The sequence below is a fragment of the Pleurodeles waltl genome, chromosome 8, assembly GCF_031143425.1.
Source record: "Pleurodeles waltl isolate 20211129_DDA chromosome 8, aPleWal1.hap1.20221129, whole genome shotgun sequence".
Taxonomy (NCBI): domain Eukaryota; kingdom Metazoa; phylum Chordata; class Amphibia; order Caudata; family Salamandridae; genus Pleurodeles; species Pleurodeles waltl.
Window position 1 is genome coordinate 1,014,883,920 of NC_090447.1, and position 16,370 is coordinate 1,014,900,289.

Here is a 16,370-nt window from a genome sequence, read left to right on the forward strand (position 1 = left end):
ATCATATGCCTTTAGCAGATAAAGATCAACAAAGAATTACACAAAAAATAAACAGAAATAAGTAACATAATTTAGTAACAGCATTCTGAGCAGTAAATAAAGCAAAATGGAGTGCTACCCCAGGGAGTAGTATTGGGGTTAGCAGTCATAAATGTTCCAAATGAATTATTGTGAGGAGGTCAATTAGAGTTGGAAGACCAATTTCTCTTATGGCAATTTCCTTTTGTCTGTTCCTTCCCACAGACCTTTATTTTTGCCTTTTATTGGTGAAATGGGAAATGGGGGGCTGTCCGCCTCTCTTCACACCAGGATATTGCCGACACGTTTCTTCCTCTGTAGAATTCGGAGCAACAATTTTAAAGAGGTCTTCATCAGGGCTCAGTCCATAGTTGTCTGGTCAGGCACGTGGTCACTCTTCTTTTATAACAAGTGTTGACCTGTTTTTAAAGATGAGGATAAGTCTGTAGATTCAGCAACCTCCTAGGCAGATTCGCATGTGCGGTGGCATCATGTTTAATTTGATTGCTTTTAATGTAGACATGATGTGCATGTGGTGAGGACTTTCATAGAACGTTTTCCTTTCAGATGGATTTCAGGCCATGGTGTCCTTTGAACCCCAACACTATACACAGTAGGTCTGTATGAGGAGTATGCTTCTCTATAGGTTTATGGACTGTGACAATTACCTACACCAAAGATTGGGACATAGACCGTGCTTCTTGAGTAGTAGGAAATAGTTGAGGAGAGCCAGGAAATTCTCACACTTTTCACGGGCAATGCAGATTTCATGTCCAGGGTCCTATGTTGAGTGATTCTCTTTACAGAGATTTTCTTGCCATTTTGACATGCCAAAATCCACTGATATAATGTAGAAGCTAAGGGTACCCCTAGGGGATCCCGCTAACAGGGTGAGGTGCTCCCTGATAAATTTTGCAATGATGGGACATGAGAAAAAGTTGTGGTTCTTCAGGTACTAGGTGTTGTGGTAGCCCCCGATGAGATGGAGGTTGGGTAATGAATGCCTTAGTGACTGCCCTTGCAAAGTTCTGAAACCAGGAAGTAAACTTCCTAGGTTCCCACGATGAGCCTAAGGTGGATTGAGAGTAGGATAGGCAACTGAATGAGTACATTTAAGGAGGTGATCCTAAAGACTGTTTTGCCAGGTGTTGAGGTATCAGTTGTGGTGATGATCAGCCAGGGGTCCACTCATGTAGGTCCTGTGGTATCAGACCCTATGAACAAGGGTGGAAGCCCATGAGACAGAAGAGGTGTAGGAGGTAGGTGAGCTCACTGTGACTCAACTAAGTGGCCACATGGTACCTACCTTAAAAGGAGGGGACCCTGAGTATCGGTCTGGGGGAATGAAACCAATTCTGTTAGGGATTGTCACTCTGAGTTGCTGGAATGACAGGTTGCAGATGACTTTGCCTGATCAGACTCCTGCTTGGTATACTTTAGGCGGCCCAGCCATGAGGAGCAACGCCCTGATGGCCCTCAGAAGTATTGACTTTACAGGCATTGACTCAGCTAGTGGGTACAAATCTCAGTTAGATATTGAGGGAGGATGGCGGAGGAGCCGACAGTGGCCCAAGAAGATGGTTGGGTGGTGCCTGCTTCAAGTTGAGGGGACTCTGCACATGAGTCTGGCGAGGTCCTAGATACTTATGTTAGTGAGTGTTGCTTTCAGCTGTTCTAAGAACATGCTGCGGATGATTTTTCCTTGGCAAACGTAGCTGTTAGGTGTTTTGGTGGTGGATGTCTTTTAGGAAGAGGAAGTGCTGTAGTGGATCCTATTTGGTTTTATTGGGAATCAGGATATAGCTTAGTCTTCTGGCTAGCAGGCCTGTGTTCCTGTCACCTAGTGACTTTTAACCTACTTAACCTCCTCTGTTTTAGCCCATTTATTTCATTATTTCTTCTAAGATGGCTGCTATGTTTATAGTTAGGAAGATCTTTTTATTTCCTGTTATCAGTGCTACTCTGTAAAGGCTTCACTATCAGCGTCAAAGATAAATGATATACGTAGGGATTCACATCATGTACTTTCCCACTTTCGCGTGACTGCAACATAATGTACCTTTTCAGGGAATTGTTTATATAATTCCCACCCCAAGCATGCCTTCTTATTTACTGTTTGGGAACATGCCTGCATCAGGGGTCCTACTAGATCTGTATAAATATATCTCACACAGACAAGATTATCAGTGGGATTCCTACCAGATGCCATCAACGTTATCTATGCTACATGTCGCCTTGATGTAGACTCAGCCTTCGTGTCACCACGGAGTCTGGTCTAGAGAACTCATGCCAAGGTAACACAGGTTGGGGGTCTCTTCTCATAGACATGGTACTGGCACGTTTAACACACCTAGCTCTCTTTAGGTTAGAGATTAGGTTCATCATGCTAGGTTATTATGGCCTATTTCACATCTAATGTTATTGCAAGATGGCTGGGGTCTTTATATTCATGAATCTCATCTTTACAATTCTGCTTCTTGCATTGTTCATTATCCTACTCATTGCAGCCCCTGCATTTTACAGTAGACTGCAGTCTTGTCAATAAAACCTATTGAAAACGTTACTACATCTCTTTCATTGTCTGCGTGTGACTGAGGCTTGCTGCTCATGTGAGAAAAGGGTTATCTCCATTTAACCATGACTCCTGTGAGATGGTGCATTCTTGAGTCCAATTGTAAAGTCTGCCACAAATCACCTTTTAACAATTTGAGTTTTTAGTGAGGTACTGCTTACGAGCCGGGATGGTTGAGCCGACAGTTGTGACTTGTTGTAGGAATGGTCTAGTCGCCTACCAAAAAAAGTGTTGTCATCCCAAAATCAGCAGCCTTGCCTAGAGCTAGAGATGCCACAGTGCAGGAGATGGGGGAGTCCACAGAAGCCCACCCCGTGAGGGTGTTGGGATTTGCTACAGATGGAGTGGACTCTGAGCATCAGTCTGGGTGGGTAGCATAAAAACTCAGTTGGGTTGTCACTCTGAGCTGTCACAAGGACAGGCTGTGGAGGACTCTGCCTTCACATAATCCTGGCTGGTGCACACTAGGTCTACCAGTCTTGGGGAAAGCTACAGTGTATACCTACATGTGGCAAGTCAAATTTCACAGAGAGATCTTTAGGGATCTCTAGTTTGTTCCAGCTTGACAGCTGGGAGGCCAGGAATTGGACTGAGGTAGGCCTTAGTCTGGAGTGGCCGACATGGTGCACAGTGGTATTTGACCTGGTGGGGTTTGAGATTCCACAGGTGAGGGGTCTTAACCCTGTTCTTGTGGAGGACAGGTGGACCAGGGTTCCTCAGGTGGTTTCAGTGGGTGAGCTGTCCAAGGGGGACTTTCTGTCAGGAGAGTACTCTGAGTTTGAGTGCACTGTTATTCCAGATTCAGCCATTCTGCAAGGGTGGTAGCAGCTATAGACCGCAGCCTCAGTGCTGTGGTGGAGTGCCACATGTCCTATAAGGAGCCTGCCTCAGCATCTTTATGGTGTGGTGACCCAGATGAGTAAGGGTACAGGGGTGGCATTTTCCAGATGAAGAACAGCCAGTGCACCCTGACACAGGTCTCAGACCTGTCAGGCTTCTCATCAATGGTGATGAGTCACTGAAACCTTCCCAGAAATAGTAGGGTGGATGCAGTGTTGCCTGACCCATGCCAAGGGCGAACCTAGACCTGCTCTGGCCATGTAAGTGCTTCCATCCCGGACAGCATCCAACATAGTACCAGGAGGTTTATTAATGCAATCTAGATTTCCTGTGGGAAGATTTGTAGGGAGGTATTCTAATGGCTGAATTAGATAGGTGGTGTTTGGTGTAGAAAGGTCGGCTTTGGTCTGTCTGTGGTGGTGGACAGCTGGTATGTCTGTTCATAAGTAAATGCCACTTATTGACACTTACTAGGGAAGAGTATCCAAGAGCAATTGCTAGCTTTTTCTCCTAGTTTCAGCTCGATGTCTTGTGTCTAGCAATTGGGTTCTGCCCATATAATCCACTCAGTTGTTTTACTTTTCAGGTATACAATTTTGGACTGTGACTACATCTTACTAACTGAGTCTCATTCAGGGTATTTTCTGTGGGAATGGGAGAGTGCTAGCCGCCATAATAAGGTCACTGCTGTAAGGAAATACCCCTTTTTGCATGATCAACCCCACCTTTTTTGACTGATGATGGTGGTTTGGCAACTCTAAGAGTACACAGAGCCTGCTAATCAGATCTCAGTGTCAGTGCTCTAATCCATTACAAAGTTGGCTAGCCACAGTTGGCGAGGACTGACTTACTTATAAGTCGCTAGTATACGGTACCCAGGAAACGTAAAGCAGAGTGACCACCCAGGGCTGCAGCGCTAATTGTGCCACTCTGTGTGAGGCAAGATACACAATGGATCTCAGCCTGGCACCTCTGACTGGATAGGCAGTGATCACTATGCTAGTTGACTTTGCCATTCCAACTAATGGAAAATCAACCACTTCCCTTAACAATATATGTAAGACTCCCTAAAGGAAAATCTATGAAGCCCAAGGCAGGGAGCTGTATATTATTAAGTAGGGAATGTATTTCTATATGTATCTTATCAGCAACACTCTTAAACTGTTGTTTTGCTTTGGAAGAGTTAGTAGCCCCATTGGTTAACACAGGGTAACCAACTGATCTCTCAGCTGACTGAGACTACCCAGCTGGGTACTGCAAGGTACTAAATTGACCATGCTTTAAACCTGACTTGATGTCCAAGCCAAATTTAATGTCACTATTAAAGAAATGTAACTTTTAGAAAGTTGTCACTCTGTGACCCACTGTGTCTAGTGCCCACACATGATCCCTGGCCACCAGACAGCTTTTTGCCCTCCTGGGGAGTAGTGTGAATGACTCCCAGGCTTAGGAGCAATAGCAGCCTGCTACAGAACAAGGTGTCATCTCCACTTCACAGTATGCCACTCAGGGTGTTAGCCCAAAAGGTGAGCTTCAAAGACAAATCTACCTTTGATGAAAAATGGTGATCACACTCCTGAGGGGCTGCCCTTTGATCTGGTAGATCTACTGGCTACAGTAACAGAGAGGGGAGATTGATGTACAGACTGGATTTCCCATGGGCTTGTGGCCCACAAGTAGCCACATGTCTAGGGTGGGCTTCCAAGCTCCTAACATTGAAGGAAAGATCCCAACATCTTGAGAGTGGGCAGAATAATTCACTCTAGGATTGCCATGTGCCACACCTAGCTGGAAAGTTATCATCAAGAAGGAGGGGAATGTGCGAAGCATGCAAGGGCAGTAAGAATTGCCAACAAATTCAATTATCACAACACACCCATCCTCTCATAATTAAAAAGCATTTGAATTGTAATACAGAATACTGTGTTTATGCCATAATTTGTCAATGCAATAAATGTTATATTGGTAGGACAACACATAAGGCAAAAAAGCGTGTGCTTGAACACATGAGGCAGCACTAAACTTCAAGTACATAAAAGAATTTTACAACATCTGAGGCCATAGCCAATAAAGATGAATCTTACCCGGTTGCCCGACACATGCACGAGTTTCATGGTGGACGTGCTGAAGAGGTCAAATACAGTGTAATAGGGTATTAGAAAGGACATCCGTGGAGGTGACAGGGAGAAACATTTGCGAAAATTAGAGTCTAGATATATATTGTCATTAGATTCAAGAGAACCAGTGGGATTAAACTCAAGTGAGGAGTTATACATACATTTAAGTTAATATGGTCTAGCATTATCAAAAGTTTATATTTAGTTACAAAGAAAAGTTTACAAGGTCACTTTATTCAATTCATGACATATTGCACGGTCATATGAAATTTCTCCTATTAACTAAATGTCCTATTAACTAAATGTCCTACCAACTAATGTCCAACAGGAAAAAAATGTAAATTAGATTGGACTGGGTTGATCTCTCCAATAATATAATATATATGCATCAGTTTCTCTGTGATTCATTTAGATTTATTGAGATTTGCTAAGATTTGTAAACATTTATTAGAGATTTTTCTTGATGAAGGCGGTCACGCCGAAACCCGTTCCTGTTTTGTCACAATAAACCTATTGGTTTAATTATCGTGGAGTGCTGGAGCCTTAATGATCTTTTAAGGAACTGTGTTCTCATATATATATGTATATATATATATATATATATAAATATAGATACACTTATCTATCTACTATCTATCTATCTATCTATCTATCTATCTTTCTATATATATGCAATCAATAGAATTATTTAGAAGTATTTTATTATATTCAATATTACATTAAGTTATAAATTCAAAATAACTTATGCTTCTGTATTAGTTTTAGATTTTGTTAACATTAGACTGGATTTATTTATATTTTGTAATTGTTTTAAAAAGACTATTTAAAGTTGTTTCCTAAGAGGTTATATTTAAAGTACCTACCACTATTTTCCTCCAAGGGAGGGTTATGCAGTACCAATATGTTGCCTTGTGTAATGCTAACCTTTATATAGTTCTAAGATGGATTAATTTGCTACTGTTTTGGGTCCTTTTGTAGCTGTAGTAACCTTAGAAGTGCAGTTTGGGTATAACAATGGGTTTACTCATTAGTGTGAAGGTGCACATCCTTCTTTGAACCCCTCTTCAATATCCTTAAGTCCCTTCTTATGTCTCCTGAATCCCCTCTTCTTAGGTTCTAAGTATTCCCCATTTTCCAACCTCTCCTCCTTTTAAATACCACATTTACTACTGAAACATATATTCACGTGTCAGAGACTCAGCAGTTGGAGCAGAGATCGCTGCAAATAAAATGATAAGAGAAACAGAAATGGAACCACCATGTGTACGTTTGTAAATAGCATTTTGTACTATGTTAGTAGTACTATTGTAGTACTATTAAACACACTATAAAATGCAGTTTGTGAACTGAACGCTAACATTAACCTTTGGTTTATCCAGATGTAGTGGTACCTGGTACATTAAGAGCCCTACACTCAAAGCAGTATCAGAATATAGTTATCTTGGAATAGTCTTCCATCATAAGCTATCACGGAAGCTTTCCTTTGAACGTCATGTTGCAGTTAACCAACATTTTGGTGAATAGTTTTTTGTGATTTAGTTTAATATTTGGAGGAGGAGTTGTGTCCCCATTGGGCAGATTGCACACAGAAAAGGTAACCTCTATAGAGAATTTTGGTTTTCAAGTGTGGTTCTCTATACATCATAAAATGACTACCAAAGTGGAGGTCTCAGTGGGGTGCATAATCTTAGGTTCATACCTGCTAATTCCATTAGAGGAAATAAGATCTGAATTGAAAACAAATTCTATAAATGCACACATTGTTCATTCAATTCTTGTTTAATATTTTGCCTTACTATGGTTGCTTACTATGGTACTTACTGTACTGCTAGGATGATTGTCCAAATGAATCATTACAGAACTAAACTACAGTAAATCACTTACATGGAACTGATATATATCATCTTGTGTGCGCTGGCCGGTGCTCATGCACTTGATGTCATCTTTACCCAGTGACACACTGACTGGACATTGTTAAAGGCATGCTTCAAGAAGCATATCAAAGCTTGCACACTGACTTCTATCCTAGATTATGGGGGGGTTCTAAAATAACCCTGACCGAAAGATTGTTTTATTCATCTTGTCAAAGAGACAAGACTCTTGTCCTTATTTTGTTTTCCTGTGAAGGAACACATATGTTTCGTAGTTAATACTTGAAAGAATGACTTGTAATGTTTTTGGATGAATTTAGTTAAATCTATATTTGAATCATGATTTCTGTCTTGTAAATAATTTAAAGACCGAACATACACATAGGGGGTCATTACAACCCTGGCGGATGGTGGTTAAGCGGCGGTAAGACCGCCAACAGGCTGGCGGTCTTTTTTTGAGTATTATGACCATGGCTGTTACCGCCATGGTCATCCTCCACTTCACCGTTCCGCCCGCCAGGGCGGAGACGACCGCTGGGCTGGAGACCTGGGTCTCCAGCCCGGCCGCCGTCACAATACCGCCGCCGGTATTTCGACCCGGCTTACCGCCGTGGATTTCCAGCGGTAGGAACCGCCATGAAATCCATGGCGGTAAGCCCTATCAGTGCCAGGGAATTCCTTCCCTGGCACTGATAGGGGTCTCCCCCACCCCCAACCCCCACCCCGATTCCCTCACCTACACCCCCCACCACCCCTGCCACCCCCCAAAGGTGGCAGGGCCCCCCTCCCCACCCCGACCCCCAATATCACATAATTCACACACACATGACACGCACGCAGGCACCACCAACACACATACACGCACACACACCAACATACATGTCTACATCCACACACTAAGTCAGACACACACACCCATATACAGACATACACGCACACATTCCCAACACACGCAACACACCTGCAAGCATACACGCACTCACACCCCCCTCTACATACACAGACGCACACCCCCATGGACCCACACAACACCCCCCCACCTCCCTCCCCTAACGGACGATTGACTTACCTTGTCCTTCGATCCTCCAGGAGGGGACAGGAGCCATGGGGGCTGCTTCGCCGACACCACACTGCCAACAGAACACCGTTGCGCCGAATCACAGGACGTGATTCGCTGGGCGGTGTTCTGTTGGCGTGGCGGTGGAGGTGGAGCAACCTCCACTTCCCCGCCACCCGCCAGTATGGCTGTTGGCGGCTCTCCGTCATAAAAAGGACGGAGAGCAGCCAACTGTCATAATACGCCGAGCGGCAAACCGCCACTACTGGCGGTCTTCCGCACGGCGGTCCCTCGGCGGTCTTGTTAAAAGACCGCCGAGGTTGTAATGACCACCATAATGTCTTCACTGTTCATTTTGCTAAAACACTTCCTCTGACTTGAGATCACATAGATGAATCTTCCATTTTATAACATTTTCCAAAACTTCCAAAACTATCTCTCAACAATGTCTATTTTACCAGGCCGATTTGCCTTTGCAAATGCATGTTACATGGCCTAAATCACATACCTCATTTTCTATTATTACTGTTAGGACTCTCAACCAAGTTCAACAGAGTATGAACAGGAGCAAATTCTGGAACACACTCTAAAAACTCTATTGACAATCACCTTTCCTAAAACTCTCAAAGCCTGGAAGTAGGAAAGCTACGCAACAACACCCTTTGTAAAACTATTACCATAAAATAAATAGACAGCTCAATATATTCACCTTATTCTTTCACCGTCCATCAAGCAACCGATAATTTAAATCTGTTAAATCATCAACCTACATTGCAAGAACCACATGTTTGCAATCTTTTGTCACTTCCCCAATTAAAATCTGTGTGGACAAATAATAAAACCACCAAAAATACATTTTTTATTTGTGTGATATTAGACACTCTGTAAAAACACAAGTCAATTTCACCTGGAAAGACGAAGTGAAACCATATACCTCTAAACATTCCACAACCATCTGCAATTAATCGATCCCGACAAATTGACCAGATAGGATCCTACTCATAAATAAGTAGTTTAGTTAAATTTAACAAATAAATCTAAAGTATTTGTATTCAAGCCACCCATTAAACAACAATTTCACTTTCATACAATTACTCTTGGCACAGGCTTGGGGAAAGGACATTTTAGAAACCTTCTTCAAGTGTCTTACATCTGTTTGCTGTCTATTAGCATTGTAGAATCACTAGAAACACCTTTCATGAACAGGTAATGCCAGTTTTAATGGGTTTGGAAATATATAATCAGGGCTTCATGACTCAGAATTTGCTAAAGAGAAAGTCACAGAGGTACAGGCTTCTACAGAAGATAATTATATCCCACACAGACTTTGATAATATATGATAAAAAATAAAAGAGACTGTAGAGAAGATCCCACTATGATGAAGATGATTGTTGAGATAGAAAATACATATATATATATATATATATATATATATATATATACTCATGTAAAAAAAACAAAGGCAATGGAGTTTATAGTTTGGCTCACATTTTAAACATCCAAAACCATAGAAATTCACCAGTTATAGTTAGAGCTATCTCAAACAAGTATAACTCGTGCCTCAAGGTAACTATAACTAACCCCCCTGCCATGCAGTTTTTTCATCAAAAAGTTTACTGCAAATATTACATTGATTGATATTATCAATGATGTTATCAAAGATGTCATGAGTGCCGTAGTTTTTGAGTTAATTAGCAGTGCATTGTGAGGGCCTGACTATAACCTTCCTGTAACCTTTGTTGTTTTAAGTGCATTTCAATGCTTTTTTTAATTCTATTTCCTAACTTTAACGTCCCTGTAACCTTTGTTTTTTTCAGTGCATTTCTATGTTTTTTTTTAAACATATAGGGGGTCATTCTGACCTTGGCGGTCCATGACCGCCAAGGCGGAGGGCGGCGGAAGCACCGCTAGCGGTGCTTCCTTGGTGATTCTAACCGTGGCGGTAAAGCCGCAGTCAGAAAAGGGGAGCCGGCGGTTTCCCGCTGGCCCAGGGAATCCGCCATGGCGGCACTGCTTGCAGCACCGCCATGGGGATTCTGACCGCCTTCCCGCCAGCCTGTTTCTGGCGGTGTCCACCGCCAGAACCAGGATGGCGGGAACGGGTGCCGTGGGGCCCCTGGGGGCCCCTGCACTGCCCATGCCACTGGCATGGGCAGTGCAGGGGCCCCCTAACAGGGCCCCACAAAGATTTTCACTGTCTGCTTAGCAGACAGTGAAAATCGCGACGGGTGCCAGTGCACCCGTCGCACCCCTTCAACTCTGCCGGCTCCATTACGAGCCTGCTTCATTGCTAAAGGGGCTGTCCCGCTGGGCCGGCCGGCGGTCTTCTGGCGGTCGCCCGCCGGCCCAGCGGGAAAGCCGGAATGGCCGCTGCGGTCTTTCGGCGGGAAACGCTTGGCGGGCGGCGACCGCCGACCGCCGTGGTCAGAATGACCGCCATAGTCATTTTAATTACTATACGTTAACCCCTTTGCTGCCAGGCCTTTTCCTCCTCCTGTGCCAGGCCTTTTTTTGCCTATTTGGAATAGTTCTCGCTCAGGCCCTCATAACTTTTTGTTCACATAAGCTACCCACGCCAAATTTGCGTCCTTTTTTTCCAACATCCTAGGTATTCTAGTGGTATACAGACTTTGTGGGTTCCCCAGAAGGAGGCCAAGAAATTAGCCAAAATACAGTGAAAATGTTTTTTTTTAAAAACAAATGGGAAAAAGGGGCTGCAGAAGAAGGCTTGTGGTTTTTTCCCTGAAAATGGCATCAACAAAGAGTTTGCAGTGCTAAAATCACCAGCTTCCCAGCTTACAGGAACAGGCAGACTTGAATGCGAAAACCCAATTTTTCAACACAATTTTGGCATTTTACTGGGACATACCCCATTTTTATGTTTTTTTCTGCTTTCAGCCTCCTTCCAGTCAGTGACAGAAATGGGCGTGAAACCACTGCTGGATCCCAGAAACCTAAACATTTATGAAAAGTAGACAAAATTCTAAATTCAGCAAGGGGTAATTTGTGAAGATCCTACAACGGTTTCCTACAGAAAATAACAACTGAAAAAATAAAATTTGAAATTGAGGTGAAAAAAACAGCAGTTTTTCTCTACGTTTTACTCTGTAACTTTTTCCTGCAATGTCAGATTTTTTAAAGCAATATACCGTTACGTCTGCTTGACTCTTCTGGTTGCGAGGATATATAGGGCTTGTAGGTTCATCAAGAACCCTAGGTACGCAAAGCCAATAAATGAGCTGCACCCTGCAGTGGGTTTTCATTCTATACCTGGTGTACAGCAATTCATTTGCTGAAATATAAAAAGTGAAAAATAGCTATCAAGAAAACCTTTGTATTTTAAAAATGGGCACAAGATAAGGTGTTGAGGAGCAGTGGTTATTTGCACATCTCTGAATTCCGGGGTGCCCATACTAGCATGTGAATTACAGGGCATTTCTCAAATAGATGTCTTTTTTACACACTCTCTTATATTTGGAAGGAAAAAATGTAGAGAAAGACAAGGGGCAATAACACTTGTTTTGCTATTCTATGTTCCCCCAAGTCTCCCGATAAAAATGATACCTCACTTGTGTATGTAGGCCTAGCGCCCGCGACAAAAAATGCCCCAAAATACAACGTGGACACATCACATTTTTTGACAGAAAACAGAGGTGTTTTTTGCAAAGTGCCTACCTGTGGATTTTGGCCTCCAGCTCAGCCGGCACCTAGGGAAACCTACCAAACCTGTGCATTTTTTAAAACTAGAGACCTAGGGTAATCAAAGATGGGGTGACTTGTGGGGCTCTGACCAGATTCTGTTACCCATAATCCTTTGCAAACCTCAAAATTTGGCTAAAAAACATGTTTTCCTCACATTTCGGTGACAGAAAGTTCTGCAATCTGAGAGGAGCCACAAATTTCTTTCCACGCAGCGTTCCCCCAAGTCTCCCGATAAAAATGATACCTCACTTGTGTGGGTAGGCCTAGCGCCCGCGACAGGAAATGCCCCAAAATACAACGTGGACACATCACATTTTTTGACAGAAAACAGAGGTGTTTTTTGCAAAGTGCCTACCTGTAGATTTTGGCCTCTAGCTCAGCCGGCACATAGTGAAGCCTACCAAACCTGTGCATTTTTGAAAACTAGAGACCTAGGGGAATCCAAGATGGGGTGACTTGTGGGGCTCTGACCAGGTTCTGTTACCCAAAATCCTTTGCAAACCTCAAAATTTGGCAAAAAAAAACACATTATTGTCACATTTCGGTGACAGAAATTTCTGGAATCTGAGTGGAGCCATAAAGTTCCTACCACCCAGCGTTCCCCCAAGTCTCCTGATAAAAATGATACCTCACTTGTGTGGGTAGGCCTAGTGCCCGCGACAGGAAATGCCCCAAAACACAACGTGGACACATCCCATTTTTTGACAGAAAACAGAGGTGTTTTTTGCAAAGTGCCTACCTGTGGATTTTGGCATCTAGCTCAGCCGGCACCTAGGGAAACCTACCAAACCTGTGCATTTTTTAAAACTAGAGACCTAGGGTAATCCAAGATGGGGTGACTTGTGAGGCTCTGACCAGGTACTGTTACCCAGAATCCTTTGCAAACCTCAAAATGTGGCTAAAAAAAACACATTTTCCTCACATTTCGGTGACAGAAAGTTCTGGAATCTGATAGGAGCCATAAATTTCCTTACACCCAGCGTTCCCCCAAGTCTCCCGATAAAAATTATACCTCACTTGTGTGGGTAGGCCTAGCGCCCGCGACAGGAAATGCCCAAAAACTCAACATGGACACATCACGTTTTTTGACAGAAAACAGAGGTGTTTTTTGCAAAGTGCCTACCTGTGGATTTTGGCCTCTAGCTCAGCCGGCACCTAGGGAAACCTACCAAACTTGTGCTAGAGATCTAGGGTAATCCAAGATGGGGTGACTTGTGGGGCTCTGACCAGGTTCTGTTACCCAGAATCCTTTGCAAACCTCAAAATTTGGCTAAAAAACCACATTTTTGTCACATTTCGGTGACAGAAATTTCTGGAATCTGAGCGAAGCCATAAATTTCCTACCACCCAGCGTTCCCCCAAGTCTCCTGATAAAAATGATACCTCACTTGTGTGGGTAGGCCTAGTGCCCACGACAGGAAATGCCCCAAAACACAACGTGGACACATCCCATTTTTTGACAGAAAACAGAGGTGTTTTTTGCAAAGTGCCTACCTGTGGATTTTGGCATCTAGCTCAGCCGGCACCTAGGGAAACCTACCAAACCTGTGCATTTCTGAAAACTAGAGACCTAGGGTAATCCAAGATGGGGTGACTTGTGAGGCTCTGACCAGGTACTGTTACCCAGAATCCTTTGCAAACCTCAAAATTTGGCTAAAAAAACACGTTTCCTCACATTTCGGTGACAGAAAGTTCTGGAATCTGATAGGAGCCATAAATTTCCTTACACCCAGCGTTCCCCCAAGTCTCCCGATAAAAGTTATACCTCAGTTGTGTGGGTAGGCCTAGCGCCCGCGACAGGAAATGCCCAAAAACACAACATGGACACATCACGTTTTTTGACAGAAAACAGAGGTGTTTTTTGCAAAGTGCCTACCTGTGGATTTTGGCCTCTAGCTCAGCCGGCACCTAGGGAAAACTACCAAACCTGTGCATTTTTGAATACTAGAGACCTAGGGTAATCCAAGATGGGGTGACTTGTGGGGCTCTGATCAGGTTCTGTTACCCAGAATCCTTTGCAAACCTCAAAATTTGGCTAAAAAAACACATTTTCCTCACATTTCGGTGACAGAAAGTTCTGGAATCTGAGAGGAGCCCCAAATTTCCTTCCACAGAGCGTTCCCCCATGTCTCCCGATAAAAATGATACCTCACTTGTGTGGGTAGGCATAGTGCCCGCGACAGGAAATACCCCAAAACACAACGTGGACACATCCCATTTCTGACAGAAAACAGAGGTGTTTTTTGCAAAGTGCCTACCTGTAGATTTTGGCCTCTAGCTCAGCCGGCACATAGTGAAGCCTACCAAACCTGTGCATTTTTGAAAACTAGAGACCTAGGGGAATCCAAGATGGGGTGACTTGTGGGGCTCTGACCAGGTTCTGTTACCCAAAATCCTTTGCAAACCTCAAAATTTGGCAAAAAAAAACACATTATTGTCACATTTCGGTGACAGAAATTTCTGGAATCTGAGTGGAGCCATAAAGTTCCTACCACCCAGCGTTCCCCCAAGTCTCCTGATAAAAATGATACCTCACTTGTGTGGGTAGGCCTAGTGCCCGCGACAGGAAATGCCCCAAAACACAACGTGGACACATCCCATTTTTTGACAGAAAACAGAGGTGTTTTTTGCAAAGTGCCTACCTGTGGATTTTGGCATCTAGCTCAGCCGGCACCTAGGGAAACCTACCAAACCTGTGCATTTTTTAAAACTAGAGACCTAGGGTAATCCAAGATGGGGTGACTTGTGAGGCTCTGACCAGGTACTGTTACCCAGAATCCTTTGCAAACCTCAAAATGTGGCTAAAAAAAACACATTTTCCTCACATTTCGGTGACAGAAAGTTCTGGAATCTGATAGGAGCCATAAATTTCCTTACACCCAGCGTTCCCCCAAGTCTCCCGATAAAAGTTATACCTCAGTTGTGTGGGTAGGCCTAGCGCCCGCGACAGGAAATGCCCAAAAACACAACATGGACACATCACGTTTTTTGACAGAAAACAGAGGTGTTTTTTGCAAAGTGCCTACCTGTGGATTTTGGCCTCTAGCTCAGCCGGCACCTAGGGAAAACTACCAAACCTGTGCATTTTTGAATACTAGAGACCTAGGGTAATCCAAGATGGGGTGACTTGTGGGGCTCTGATCAGGTTCTGTTACCCAGAATCCTTTGCAAACCTCAAAATTTGGCTAAAAAAACACATTTTCCTCACATTTCGGTGACAGAAAGTTCTGGAATCTGAGAGGAGCCCCAAATTTCCTTCCACAGAGCGTTCCCCCATGTCTCCCGATAAAAATGATACCTCACTTGTGTGGGTAGGCATAGTGCCCGCGACAGGAAATACCCCAAAACACAACGTGGACACATCCCATTTCTGACAGAAAACAGAGGTGTTTTTTGCAAAGTGCCTACCTGTAGATTTTGGCCTCTAGCTCAGCCGGCACATAGTGAAGCCTACCAAACCTGTGCATTTTTGAAAACTAGAGACCTAGGGGAATCCAAGATGGGGTGACTTGTGGGGCTCTGACCAGGTTCTGTTACCCAAAATCCTTTGCAAACCTCAAAATTTGGCAAAAAAAAACACATTATTGTCACATTTCGGTGACAGAAATTTCTGGAATCTGAGTGGAGCCATAAAGTTCCTACCACCCAGCGTTCCCCCAAGTCTCCTGATAAAAATGATACCTCACTTGTGTGGGTAGGCCTAGTGCCCGCGACAGGAAATGCCCCAAAACACAACGTGGACACATCCCATTTTTTGACAGAAAACAGAGGTGTTTTTTGCAAAGTGCCTACCTGTGGATTTTGGCATCTAGCTCAGCCGGCACCTAGGGAAACCTACCAAACCTGTGCATTTTTTAAAACTAGAGACCTAGGGTAATCCAAGATGGGGTGACTTGTGAGGCTCTGACCAGGTACTGTTACCCAGAATCCTTTGCAAACCTCAAAATGTGGCTAAAAAAAACACATTTTCCTCACATTTCGGTGACAGAAAGTTCTGGAATCTGATTGGAGCCATAAATTTCCTTACACCCAGCGTTCCCCCAAGTCTCCCGATAAAAATTATACCTCACTTGTGTGGGTAGGCCTAGCGCCCGCGACAGGAAATGCCCAAAAACTCAACATGGACACATCACGTTTTTTGACAGAAAACAGAGGTGTTTTTTGCAAAGTGCCTACCTGTGGATTTTGGCCT